Source organism: Phalacrocorax carbo, chromosome Z (genome assembly GCF_963921805.1).
Source record: "Phalacrocorax carbo chromosome Z, bPhaCar2.1, whole genome shotgun sequence".
NCBI classification, from domain to species: Eukaryota; Metazoa; Chordata; class Aves; order Suliformes; family Phalacrocoracidae; genus Phalacrocorax; species Phalacrocorax carbo.
This window is the reverse complement of record NC_087548.1, coordinates 41547878-41561177: the sequence shown is the minus strand read 5'-3', so window position 1 is coordinate 41561177 and position 13300 is coordinate 41547878. Positions and strand designations below refer to the sequence as shown.

The 13300-nt window shown below is 37.2% G+C and overlaps 1 protein-coding gene across 2 annotated transcripts in view; it reads left to right on the top strand.

Annotated features, from left to right (window-relative positions):
• LOC104047646 (guanine nucleotide-binding protein G(q) subunit alpha) overlaps nucleotides 1-13300 on the top strand; it is a 137369-nt gene that overhangs the window by 45077 nt on the left and 78992 nt on the right. The gene's annotated exons all lie outside the window — the stretch shown is intronic.

Below are 13300 nucleotides of genomic sequence, written 5' to 3'. Positions count from 1 at the left end.
AGAAAAATAGGTGAGGATGCCTGTTTGTGTGTGTACTTATTGTGAAATAAAATTTTTGATGCAAGCAAGACCTAGAAAGAGTCAGATTCTTTTGAAATTGATGCTGTTGAAATTTGAAAGGACAAAATACATTTGAAATTTTTTATGTTTACATTTTAGAAGAAAGATAAGTGACATAATTTAAGCGTTACTGAAGGGGAGTGAAATGCTTAATATATACTTGAATACATGGTAAGATGCAGGATTACATGGCTACATCTCCCACTCCTTGTCACAGGAGCAGTATGATTTTGATAACAGTTCTTGAACTTGTCCTGATTTTTACTGTTGAGCCATTATCAGCAACTTTGTCAGGTGCAGAGTTTAAGCTCTCACAAGTGGAGTGCTTACCTCTCCTTCATTCTTATGAAAGTGCATTTAAGGAGAATTTAGTAATCATGGATGAAAATAATACTTTCTCTGAATTTCTCAGAAGTTATTCTGATTTTTTTTATATATCAGAAACTATCATAGAGCAGGGACATTTATGATAAAGAAGTAAGCTTCCGTTAACTGGGGAAGACAGGATGAAATAAACTTGTGTTAAGATGAAAATCTTTTCTGTCTACATATATGAAGTTTAATTATTAGAATTGAACTGCTGTATATGTTTTAAAAATGTAATTTAGAAGTAGGAAAGATAAAGCTTATTACCAGGTTAAAGAAGCTTTGTTTCTCCATTTGGATCTGCCAAAGTCATTGCAGGTGGGCATCACTTTGACGTAATGTGGCAAGAACCAGAGTCTCGCATGAGCTTGGGTTTGTACAGTGGGAAGTCAGGAGGATCCTGTCTGTCAAATCCATGTTGTTAACTAACTTTCATTATGGGTGGGTTTTTTTGTGCAGAGGAAGAATTTTTTAAAACTTTGCCTCATTGGTAAAAGAGACAGAACTTCCTAGTCTGACTGTGTGCTGGAGCTACCTAGTTTCCTCTCATGCCTCATGAATTAAAATGTGTAATTAGTATTAAAAAGAAGAATGCAATTGTATGTGTACTTCGGCCTTTTGGCTGCATGTTTTTGCTCTGTGCAAAGGATATAGCATACTGACCTGAAAGTTAGTTGATTGTAAAGTGCAGTCATTTTTTTTCTTCAAAATTGGTGTTGATTGTCGCTTTGCCATAGTATGTGGAAGTACTAATTGTAAAAAATCAGGAATTTTTTTTCATTGTATTGTACTATGGAGTATATGTTCTGCAGTTACTGTTTAAGTAAAGAGTGCTGAATTTATGTAGTGTTTTGTATAGTGTTTTCATATACTTGGAGTGATTGGTTAGGTTTGGGCATAGCTGTGTACGTATGGCCAGAGCTGTTCACTTTCTATAAAAAAAAATAACTTTCCTCAAAGTGGGAGTCAGCTCAGCTCCTTCACAAGCCTTCCCATCAGTTTCTAATAGGGTTACATGCAGAGTGAAATAGAAGTTACCAGCTGACAAGGTCTCAAGGCAATTCCTATGCTAATTCCTTCGGAAACAAAGGGCAATCAGACTTGCTACAGCATCATCCCAGAGAAGAGTGCAGTCTACTACACTTACAGTTTGTATACAAGTTCACTTCACTTTGAAGCAGTGGACACCAATCAGTTGGTTAATTTGCTCCTCTTTTTTTAAAGGCTGTTGAAAACAAACTCATTAGCCTAGCAGTCTAGAAAACACAGGAAAGGCACTTCCTATTAAGTTGAATCTCCTATCAGGAAGTCCTATTTCTGGAGAGAATATCTCAAAGTTTAAGTAATAACATATTTTTAGCACAGTAGTTGTTTTGCACAATAGTTTAGAAAACTGCAGCTCAAGCTAGTACTGATGTGGCTGGGCCTAAAGAAAAGTGCCCTTTTTTTTGTCAAGATCCTCATGTTCTGCAATAGACTTTGGGGCTACAGTAGCAGTGCTTTTTCTGTTACTGTACCAGTTTTCTTACATCTACCTGGGAATTATTTAATTTGGAGTGTTTCAAATCTCTGAATGCTGCTGGAATTTGAGGTGGTCTTAAAAAGTTAGTTAAGTAGGCAGTTGTGATCTTTGTGTGGTGTACAACATCATAACACCACTTAGGTTGGATTATTTTAATATAATCAATATAGCAAGAGGCAAGTTTTAAGTTTAGCAAGTTAGTTCTTGTGGAATTGTGTTGGCTTTGTGGTCACCAATATAACTAAAGAGGCAGAGACTGACATGTATTGTTCTGTATTATAACCTAGGCTTTTCTGAAAGACTTACTATCAAAGTAATGAAAGTCAGTTGAAAAATGTTGCAATTAGTGTTTAGAATGTAATATCTCTGAACTGATGGAAGAGCATTATAACATGAAAGACGTTTCTTTTTCATGTTAAACTTCAGAATATGAGCTCTACTGAGGTTTAAGATAATGGGTGAGGGTGATCTCTTAGGAATTTGTCTGTCATAGGAAATGGTGGCTTATGGACTGGTTTTTAGTTTCCTTTTGGGTGAATGTTATTGTGCTTCCGTTACTTATTTTTTAACTAGAAGTTGTGAACTTTTCATATGGCTTTTGAATTCTAGAGTAAGAAATATTTTAGGAAACACAGGAGAGTTTTCTATAGAAATGTTCATAAGCAATTGTCAAAATTGCCTGTCTTTGGAAAATTTTGGGAAGGTACAGTACTAACTTATGCAACCACAGATATTCAAATGCACATTTTTTAAAAACTAAAATACACGTTTATGGTTTTTACAATTTGTCTTTTTAGATAGCTGAACTGTGTGTCCATGCTTCTGTCATTCCTTTCAAACACTGAAATAAGACAACCATTCATTTTAATCTTCTAAATTCTCACATTCCTGCTGTTATTCATAATGGCTTAGAAGCCCCCCCTCTTTTTTTTTTTTTATTTGCATGCCTAATATTGCTGAAAGTGGCTTTTTTCTCTCTTAAGAAGTCTATGATAAACAAATCTATTATTTATTACTATACTAAACACCAACTACTGCTGCTACACTGTACTATTCCCTTTCAATGTAACTTCCAGAAGACAAGTTGCCTCTCTGCTCTAGCAGATGGTATCAGGAAGGTGTCACTCCATGGCGATTAGCAGTCAGGAAATCGTACTTGAATCCGATCCCCATAATTTCCTATGAGATTTCTTAAATATTTGTAACAAGATAACTAATGTGAGTAACAGAACAGGCTACAAGAAAGTTTTTAAAGAGGCTGAAAAAATAAAAGCAAGCTTTATTGTAGACCTAGATATTTGCGTTAAGTTTCCAAGAGTGTTTTCTGCTGAAATTGTTTCTGTATTTATGCCTGTTCCCTTTGGGGAATGTTTTGCAGTAAAAATAAGCAGATATGGGAAATGCTTTCAAAGTCCAAAATCTTACTGGCATTATCTTCAAGTCCATGTTTACCTTGTTAGCTGATTTCTTCTAAGTCAGGCAAATCCACTGGAGCAAACAAATAAAAATACAGACAGAAGTAGGACAACAGGAGTGGGTATGGAGTTGGACTGCATAAACTGGACTGCATAAAGTTGGGAATGTGAAGTGCTCTAGATCTCTGTGGTGAAATTTGGTGTTCCTAGGTTCGAGGAAAGGACCTCCTACGAACACCTCACCTGATATGCAAAGAGTGAGAAGGACTGAATCCAGAACAGCAGCATGCAAACACTGGGAGGGTTATTGACTGTCAGATGATACACAGATGTGTGGGATTTCTGGCCTCTTGACAGGGCTATGTTTTTGCGGTTTGTTGTTTTGTTGTTGTTTTAAAGCATTGGTGACGTTCTTGGGATGATGAAATGAAACGTTGTTGGTTTGGAATAGGGATAATCAAGCGGCTCTTCAAGCAGATGGAGAAACCCAAATGGTGCCAACTGCACCAACAGTATTCTGCAGCATCTCAAACCTGGAGCAGAGGGCTTAAAGCAGGTTACAAGAAAAAGAGATTTATAATAATGGTGTTGGTTAGTATTTAATGTATTTTAGTCCTTGGTTAGTATTTAAGTACTCTCAGAAGTTCTTCTCCATTCACTCAAAACAAAAGAAAAGTTACCCAATGAGTAGGAGACTTGCAGAAAAGTTAAATGCTTCTAATACCAGAAAGCTCCAGATGCATTACTTTGGGAAGAAACAGTTTGCTGCAGAGCTGGCTGACAGGGAAGAGTGTAGTTAGATTTAAAGTATCATTGTTCTTCAACAACATCTATTCCAATACAGAAACATTTTTTCAGGAGCCATAATGTGAGGTGAAACCCGTCTCCCTGACACCTGTGTTTCCTCCCATAAGGACATTGATCAGTGAGCTTTAGGGGCTCCAGTAAAGGCAGGAACAGTTTCCTCCTGAGCGCTTCATAGAGAGTCCTTCACGAGGACTTTGACAGTTCTAACTAGATTCCAGCCTCTCCCCAGCTGTCTTTGTCATCTTTTTATCAGTCTCCTTCTGCCAGTCATTTACTCCTCCCATGCCCTGCCTTTCTGTCTGGCACCTCTCCAGGCTTACATACATGTGACCTCAGCAGGTCTTTATCTGCTTACCTGTGGCCTTACCATTTTGTCTTAGTCTCTGCTGTTTTCTTTCTCCCCCTTTTTATTTGAATAAAATTATTTTTAAAAACCCAAAACAAACAAAACAAAACCTAAAACCATGCATGTAGTAGTTTACATCCTGTCCTCTTTCTACCTGTTCACTCATTTGCTTGCTCTCTGTTTAGAGCAGAGGTCTCTCGCATTTGTCTGTATTGCTCCAATGCATTTGTAAGTTGCTTGTTTCCTCAGTTACATTCTGCTTAACTGTTTCATGCTTTACCTCAACACAAGTGTGACTCCTAGATACTTTTCCAAGAGTGGGGGGAAAAAAATTTTTGTGTGTCAGAAGTAAGCTTAGACAAGCAGGGTTGAATGTTCCCATGAAGAGCTGAGATTAGCTATATTTAAAGCAAACACAGAAATAAATTAACATTCTTCCTTTCCAGTAAAATAATAGGTAATTTTGCTGAAATGAAATGAGGAAACTGTCTTTAGCCTTCAGTTTAGCATAAATTTGAAAACTATATTTTAGCTACTCTTTTTGCAGAGCAATAAGATTTCTTCCTTCCTCCTTTTATATTTCATTTGAAGTGAAGCTCTTTATTTTTTAAAATACGACATTTTAAGTGATTAATTGCCCTTTGCTAACGGGAAGTGATAAGTCATATACAAAAACACTCATGTGGGGTGTAATGTCCGTGTTTTAGCTTTCCAGTTCCACCATTTTACTTTTTCTGCTAGTGTGGAGAACAAATAGATGGTGATAATGCTGGCAGATTCTTGCAGATTTTGTGATTGCTCATACACTGAATACAGGATCATAAATATAGGAAAGCAGGTTTCTAACATTTTTTTGTTTCCTTTCTTTCTGACTGTTTTACTTCAGATACATTTGTCACTTAATTACTTTGTTTGCAGAGCATATTGTGTGTCTGAAAGGGAATACTCGTGAGCGTGCTCTCTGGCAATGAAAATGTGAAATATTCTCAGGGCAATTTTTGCATGTAATAGGAGTTTGGCATTTATTTTAACAAGATTTCCTACTCTTGGAATGGATTTGAATTTATGCATAATTAACAACAGTTATGTAAATATAGGTATTTATACAGTATAATTTTTATACAGGAAATACATAAACATAACCATCTAGAAGTATTTCCTAGAGGAAAATATTTAACAGTAATAGCTTCCTAATTATTTTATTCATTTTTACACAAGATATGCTACGGTTATCCAGCATGTATTTCTGAAATAATTTCAGATTGAAATGTTTTTCTCATATTTTCCACTGAAACTTTATGAAAATATTTATTTCCTGCAGGAAGCTTTTCCAGGGAACTCACATCCAATTCTGTTCCGGTCATATTATTTAGAATGACTAAAAATTCTTGAAATCTCATGTCTTCATTGTTCATTTCTAGTAACACAGAAAAGTTGTCTGAAATAAGATGTACTGCAATGGATTAAGAAATTTTCCACTAAAATGGATCATATTTTTCTGGGGTTTTTGTCAGTCTCTTTTTCAGTTTGCCCTTACTGTGTGGTAAAAGTTACAATGTCTGACATGCAGGAAGGCTTTGTCTTAAAATAAAAATAAGCTTTGGCTTAGAAAATAGGCTAATGTTAAGCAACAGACTTCTTTTAAAAAGAACAAATCAAAACACCTTCATCCCCTTTTCTTTCCTCAAGTATAATTTGTTTTGTATTGTGGAATGTATTGCCTGATAGGGGTATTCACATCATTCCTTTGATTCCCTACTTTTTCTCAAAGATTATTTTGCTCTTTGTTTCTGCCTGCATAAAGTAGGTATAAAGTGTGCACATGAAGAGTTGATTATATATGCACACGACATCAGTCCAATCACATGCCTACCTGTTTGCAGACTATGGGCCCAGGTAGCTTGTTGCTTTTGTTTTTAACTGTTTTATTTATTTTTATTAATGGTACCGATCAAGATAATATTCCATGAAAAAGCACATTTCTATGTTTTAAGCCATAACAGCATATGTGCAAGCGCCATTTGAAAATAAAACTAAGGCCAGACTAATTCATTGTACCAGCCTCTGAAAGCTGAACTTGCTTCTTAAAGGCACCCACCACAACCAAATAGGAAGAATCTTATGCAATTTTAAGCTCTTAGAGGGTAGGCTCTTTTTAATCGTCACTCATAAACCCATGTAATCAGATAAAACTGTAATTTGTGGGACAGAATATTTTTGAGAAACTTCTAGTGTACATTTTTATGATTCCTTTGACCCTATGCTTTTTTTTTTAAGCTGCTTTCATTCAGGCTCTGGTTTGAAAAAGTACTTCTTGAAAGCTGAAATCTTTTGCAGTAAAGGTTTAATTACTTTTTGTCAGAACTTTTGTCAGAACTTTGTCAGAACTTATTTCTATGACAAACTATAGTTTGTCATAACTTTTGTCAGAACTTTGAATTTCCTTTAGTTATTTTTTTTCTCCTTTTCTTTTACTTTCTCTGACACTCAAACTTTTAAGCACTGCCTTGACCTTTGAAAAGTTGAAAGAGTAAAAATGAAGGACTGAAAATAAAGCCATTCAAAACAGTGCAAAAACATACTGGGTATTTATAAATTTTCTTGCAGCCAGTAGTCTGCAAATACAAAGAGGGCATGGGACAGAATGAAATGTGGTGACATTTTTCAAAAATATTTTATGGATTCTTTTAATTTAGATGTGCAGTACAATTTGGGGAAAAAATTAACTTCAGTACTTACTCTCTTTTTTGAAAAAGCTGGAGTTTTTTCAACCACTTGCCACTTCATAAGCAGCTTTTGAAAACTTCTGCAGTAAAAGAAGTTAAGTGGTTCTTTGATGATAATTACGATGGAGGAGCCATGAGTATTGGGCTGCGACATCACTAAAAGACATGAAGAATGTTTGACCAGTGCATATATGTGATGTGTATGTGGTATAAAATGGATTTTTATGTAAGAAAGTTGGAATTACTTATCTGGTTCAAACTTGCTTATAAAGAAAGGTGTTTTAAGGATATGTATGAGGAAATTGAGGAATGCATGAACGGACAGATCTTCCCAGAGGTTGCAAAGGAGCCTGCACACTGAGAGTAAGTGAGGCATTTCTGCAAGGGACAATATAGACCGTGCAGGTGGTTTCTAAAAGTATGGTCAGGAAGTTTCTAAGGACCCTTTTGCGATTTAGAGGGCATATGACTATTTGTGTAGGCTTGTTAGTTTTCAGAAGTGTGTTCTTTTAGGATTCATGTAATGATACTGTGTTGTGTATAGTTCATTTACTGCTTGCCAGCCAAGTGTTCCCACTCCTAGAGAGAAATCTGAACACCTGTTGGCATTCTTCCAAGCTGAGTCTTGAAATTTGAAATTCATTTCACCTGTGGGTAGTTCTTGGGCCACTGAGCAGGAAAAACATGTGTGTGACCTCATTATTAGACTCATTGTGAAAGGCCTCATGTAAAAAAAAAAAATGTTTTTCTGAGGGGCAATATTTATAAATAAAACCAACCTAATCAGAGAGGGGCATGGCAGTACAGCCTTGTAGCTCCTGTCCTTGTGTGATAAACAATGACTTGCACTGGCTGCCCTTGCTGTAGCGGAGTACTCATTCATTGCATTGCAAAATATTTTAAACAGCAACTCCCTCCTGTGAAAAATTACATAACTTTTCCTCATCTCTGTTTCAGAAAAGAAATACACATTTTAAAGAAGTAGATTTCTGAAGATCTAATATTAATGATAGAGAGAAGCTGTAGCTTGCTTGCTAGCTCCATCATTTCCTGGTTCCAGTGGTGTGTGTATGTTCTTACTGGTATGTTTCTGCCTATCTGTCCCTTATGGACACTTGTCATCTTTTGTGGTCTTCCTGTAGAGCTTCCTGTGCACTGCTGTCTGATGATACCATATGAATCAGCAATGTGGGTGGTGTTTTGCCCATCTGACAAATAAGAAAACTGCAACAAAAATATTTTTATTTTTTATTCACTGAAGTCAGTACTATTCAGAGAGCTGCTTCCTTAATTTGCATTGGGATGCATTTCTGTGATCCAGTAGGTCTTTTTCAATGTATTACGTACTGACTAGTATATGCAGAAAAAACAACCTTTTATGAATGCAGCCCAAGCAGATGTTATAACTGTCTGGGTGTAGTGAAACAGACACCATCTACAGAAACCTTGCCAACATGAAATGCAATCAAATTCTGGCTATTCAACATTTGAGTGCAATTTTTCATTGTCCTGCATTAGTGGTCCAAGCTACATGAGAATTCGATTTTACAAATTCTTTCCTCTTGGGAAAGGAATCAAAATTAGATTTGTCATATGAAGCTACCACAGTGAGAGGAAATTTAAATAAATATGCCTTGGAGGGGGGTTGGTAAAAACGTGTTTGAAGGGAGTGATATAGTTGATATGTAGGCTGAGTTGTCAAGAACCTACTTTTAAGGTAAGCGTTAATCCCTGAAGATAGTTTGGTAATGCTTCTCTTGGTCTCTTTAAGTCATTATTCTCTGAACATGGTTATTTTTCCACAGGGTTCCAAATAAGCTTTTTCCCTGTCACGGGGTTGTGTGTTGTAGGGGGTTTTTTTTGGGTGGGGGTGGTGGGTGGTGTTTAGTTTTGTATTTTCTTCTTTGGTTGGTTGGGGTTTGTTGGGTTTTTTGTTTGTTTGTTTGTTTTGGCCATTCTAGATTTGATCTTGTTCATGTTAAGATTTGTGTTTCTGTTTGGTGTTGGGTTTTTTTTTTTCCTTTTCTTTCACCTTGAGTGTTCTCCCTATCAGATTTTGTGCAATTGTATTCTGCTGAAGAGTGTAAGAGGAGGATAATAAACACAAACTGTTATACTGCTAGGCTTTTTACCTGGTTCTCGTATTCCTTTTGAACTAGACTGGTTGAAATTTGGTGAGTTTCTTAGAGTCTTATGTTTGCTCCAGCAGTATGGATCATGGAATTAATCAGATGGGATCATTATTTGACATAGCTTCATACAGCTGGGCAAAATGTGGTTAAGATGGCTGTGGAGTACAGAGTTCCTGATTAGTTGCATTTTCCAGCACCCACTTTGCAGAGACAGGATTATAGCAGCTGCAGAGTTCCAGGGAATTGTTAAAAATAAGTATTTCCAAGTGGCCTGAGGAACCAAGCAGGAAACAATGCCATAATTTTGGGTCTGCAGTTGGAGGCATTGCACAAAATACAAAAAATTCCTTCTGTAAGCTATGTGAAAAGAAGGGACAGTAACTATCTCTTCCTTACGATGAGCAAAAATGTAATGCATGCTTTAACTGTGAAGTAATTTTGTCTTAGAAACTGGAGGTCATGGATACTTTGAAAGGCTGAGTAAAAATGTGCTTAACCAGAAGCCTACGGCACCCAAAATTCAGACATATGTATTTGTCTCCATCTCCTAATTATGCCTCACTGCATCAGCAGATGAATGTAACGAAAGTAACAAGGATAAATCTTCACTGTTATGATATGTTAGGGTGCCAGCACTGTTACAGTTTTTAAATAAAATCTGTAACTGAGCAAAGCATTTTCCTCTGTGCTTCATAGAAATTTTCTTCCTCAGCACAACCAATTATAGAATACGGGAGAGGCTCACACCCTTAAAATGTTTCTTATGTTTTGAGGGAATCTTGCCATAGTGAGTGTTTAGTCTGTGCTGTCTTTTGTCTTCTTACAGCATCTTGCTAGGCAGAGACCTGTGCTGGTACACACTCATGAGTAGGACTGAAATACTAACAACTAGACCTTAAAATGAACAACAGTGCTGTAAAAGTGCTCCAAGCTCTTGTTGGAAGACTGTGTAAAGGTAGAACTTTTCCTCCCTCCTTCCTGTGGCTCCATCCAGTGCCCCAGCCTCTGTACGCCTGGCCCCACTTGCGGTAGCACTCATGTTGTGAACTGTCCCAGGATGACCCTGCATTTGATTTACAGCACAGTGTCATGAGTGGGGAGCAGTGCACGCCCAGCATGTCCACTATGGATCACCATGAGCTACACAGTCTCTTTGAGCTAGGTTCTCTCACCTGTGTGGGTGAGCTGTGGTAGGCTGTAGGGTTCCTGTCTTCGCTCCCTCTCACTTTCGGTGGCTCATGTGGCCATGAGAAAGTCAGTTTTACCAGAAATGTTGAATATGCTTGCTAAATCTGTGTAATTTAATCTAAACATCCTTTAGTAATGCCTTAATTTGTTTTACTAGCTTAATTTACTTAATTTTAATAGCTAGCATAGCTGCCAATAAGTAGATTGGAGCAGCATATCTAAGAACCTAAATATGAATCGTGGATAGGATCCCATAGCATTTAAGTTAACATTAATGTTATTTACTTTAAAGATTGAAAACTTTAAGAAAATTAATTCGAGTATGGCAGTTGTCTTTTTTTTTCTTTTGCTTCTACTCTTTTTGTCCTCTGTATGAAACAAAAATGTTTCCTCCCTTTATAACATCATTGTACCAAAGTGTTAATCATACTAGTTTGGGGTTGCTTCAAAAACCTGTATGACTGCAGAAGTGAATGCTGGAATCATGTGTTTGTGGCTCAGTGCCTTGTGCCACTGTGGGCATACAGAGATACATACTCAGCATACACGGGAGCTGGTTCAGATAATCAGCTGTGGGGTTTTTGGTTATATGCTACCTATGCCCAACCTCAGGGACTCCACACTTACCTCCAGACCCATGCGGTATTCATGTTGTGAGAATACAGAGATGTGATTAGGCCACTGTGGGCTTTGGTGAAGTAAAGCAGAGCAGTGTCCGCCAGATCTGTTAGCACCTGATGAACATCCTCCAGCCTGACCTAACTTTCTAGCTTAGCTTGGAGTAGTGCCTGAACCTAAAAGCTTCAACAGTCAGGAGGGTATAAAGATGATACATGACAACATTGTGCTTAACACTTTCCTTTTCTTTGTTTTTTTTTTTTTTTCCCCCATTTCCTTCACCTCTGTCCCACCTCTGCCCAGCCCCACAACTTTGTTAAGGGTGTTGAGCGTATATTGCTTGGCTAGCTTTCTGGGTTTGAACTCAGACTTTACATGCAACAGTGAAACATTCTAGAAAAATGACAGTAAGTCAATACCAGACCCTTCTTGGGGGTAATTTTTAATGTACATCTATTCACTGTCTTCTCAGATATTGCAGGTAATTAAATATGCCTTCCACTGGTTAAAACAAGGAACAAGCTATTCCCCTAAGCTAAATCAAAAAGTGGTCTACCTGAAGCTAAAGTAAGCAACTGAAGTTGCTACCAGGTCTCGTTTCTTTCAGACCTGATTTGTTTGTTAAAGATTTCTTTTATTTTTAACTGATTTGTCACCAGACCCGGGATAGAAAAAATCCCCCTTTTCCTGGTAAAAAATGATGTACATTTTCATCTTTGTTTTGAGATTGAAGGTATAAACTGTTGCCAGTCCAGAAATTTTCTCAGTTCACTAGTCTCTGAATAGCAATTTCACACATTATCAGGGTTTTGTTGTTGTTGTTGTTTTGGGATTTTTTTGATCGTGGCAAAGTTACTTTTAAGAAGCTAAATTCCATATTCTGCATATCAAAGAGCAGTGATTTAACTGCAATTCAACTTGTAAGTAAGGCAATTTATAAAGAACTTTGCTTCAAAAATACTTCAATATTGGCTATATAAAAAGCAGGAAAAGAGATGCTAGCTTCAACAAATGCAGGTTTTTTTCTGAAGAATCAAAAGACAACCTGCAGTAGATTCCCTTTAATCTGATGAAATTAATGCTGCCTCTCCTGGCATCAGTTCTTTTAAATATTTAAAAAGAAAATCTCCACTCTTTGCTAAAATATGTCTGACAGCATTTTAAAGCTTTTTTTAATAGGTTGCTAATTGTACTAGCAGTTTCCAGACACGGGGAAGGGCTTTTGATGTCAATGTCTGTATTCCTAGATCTGGATTCAACGAGAGGCCATGTAAGTGAACTGCTAGTTCCACTTTGACTCTCTTTCTTTTCCTTCCTTTTATTTTTTTTCCTCCTGTGAGAAGTTGTAACAAGTCCTAATTTTGGAAATTGCAGGATTGTGCATAGTAAATTTGTAATTAATAAATACTAATGCTTTCCATCAGCATTTGTATTTTTTCCCTGCATTACCACCTCTTCTCTTTTTCATGCACTTACTTGCTTTTTAACCTTCCACCACTGTTTCAATTATGTGAAAACAGAAGGATAGGTTTTTGCAACTGAAGTCAGACGTAACAATTAGAAAGACAAAGCTTATTTGCTTCATCTTCCAGCTCTTTTAATTGAATGCTGTTAACAGAAATGGATTTGTGCCCAGTAGATGGACAGTAAAAGCGCAATGAGACTTCTGAGAAGAGACCTCTTTTTAATTGCACTGCCAGCCTCACTCCAGAAGGAGTCTGACACAGCTCACCAGTATTTTCCTCCACCCCCCCTCTGTCTTGTCAGTGTTAGTACACAGTGTGTATTGATAGGGCATGTGACTTCCATACAGACAGTTCATTAGTACAAACATCACCTCTAGTTCATAGGTCAGCTGTTAGATGTACAGACAGAGTGGGGTGCACGAGGCAAGCCGACTGAGCTGCTTCCAAGTAGGAAAAGAGCTTGGCTCAAGAAATACCCATTTTTACATCTTCAGTCTATGGTTACCTGCTCATCATTTATGTGTCCTTTTAACCAACACCCTGCTACCACCCAGACCAGCAGCCGGTAGTTCAGCTTCCATGTGATTTGCATGCAGTTAACAGAGAATGGGTAGTTTACCCAAGAGCTCTTTTTCTCCTGCAAACCCCTTTGAC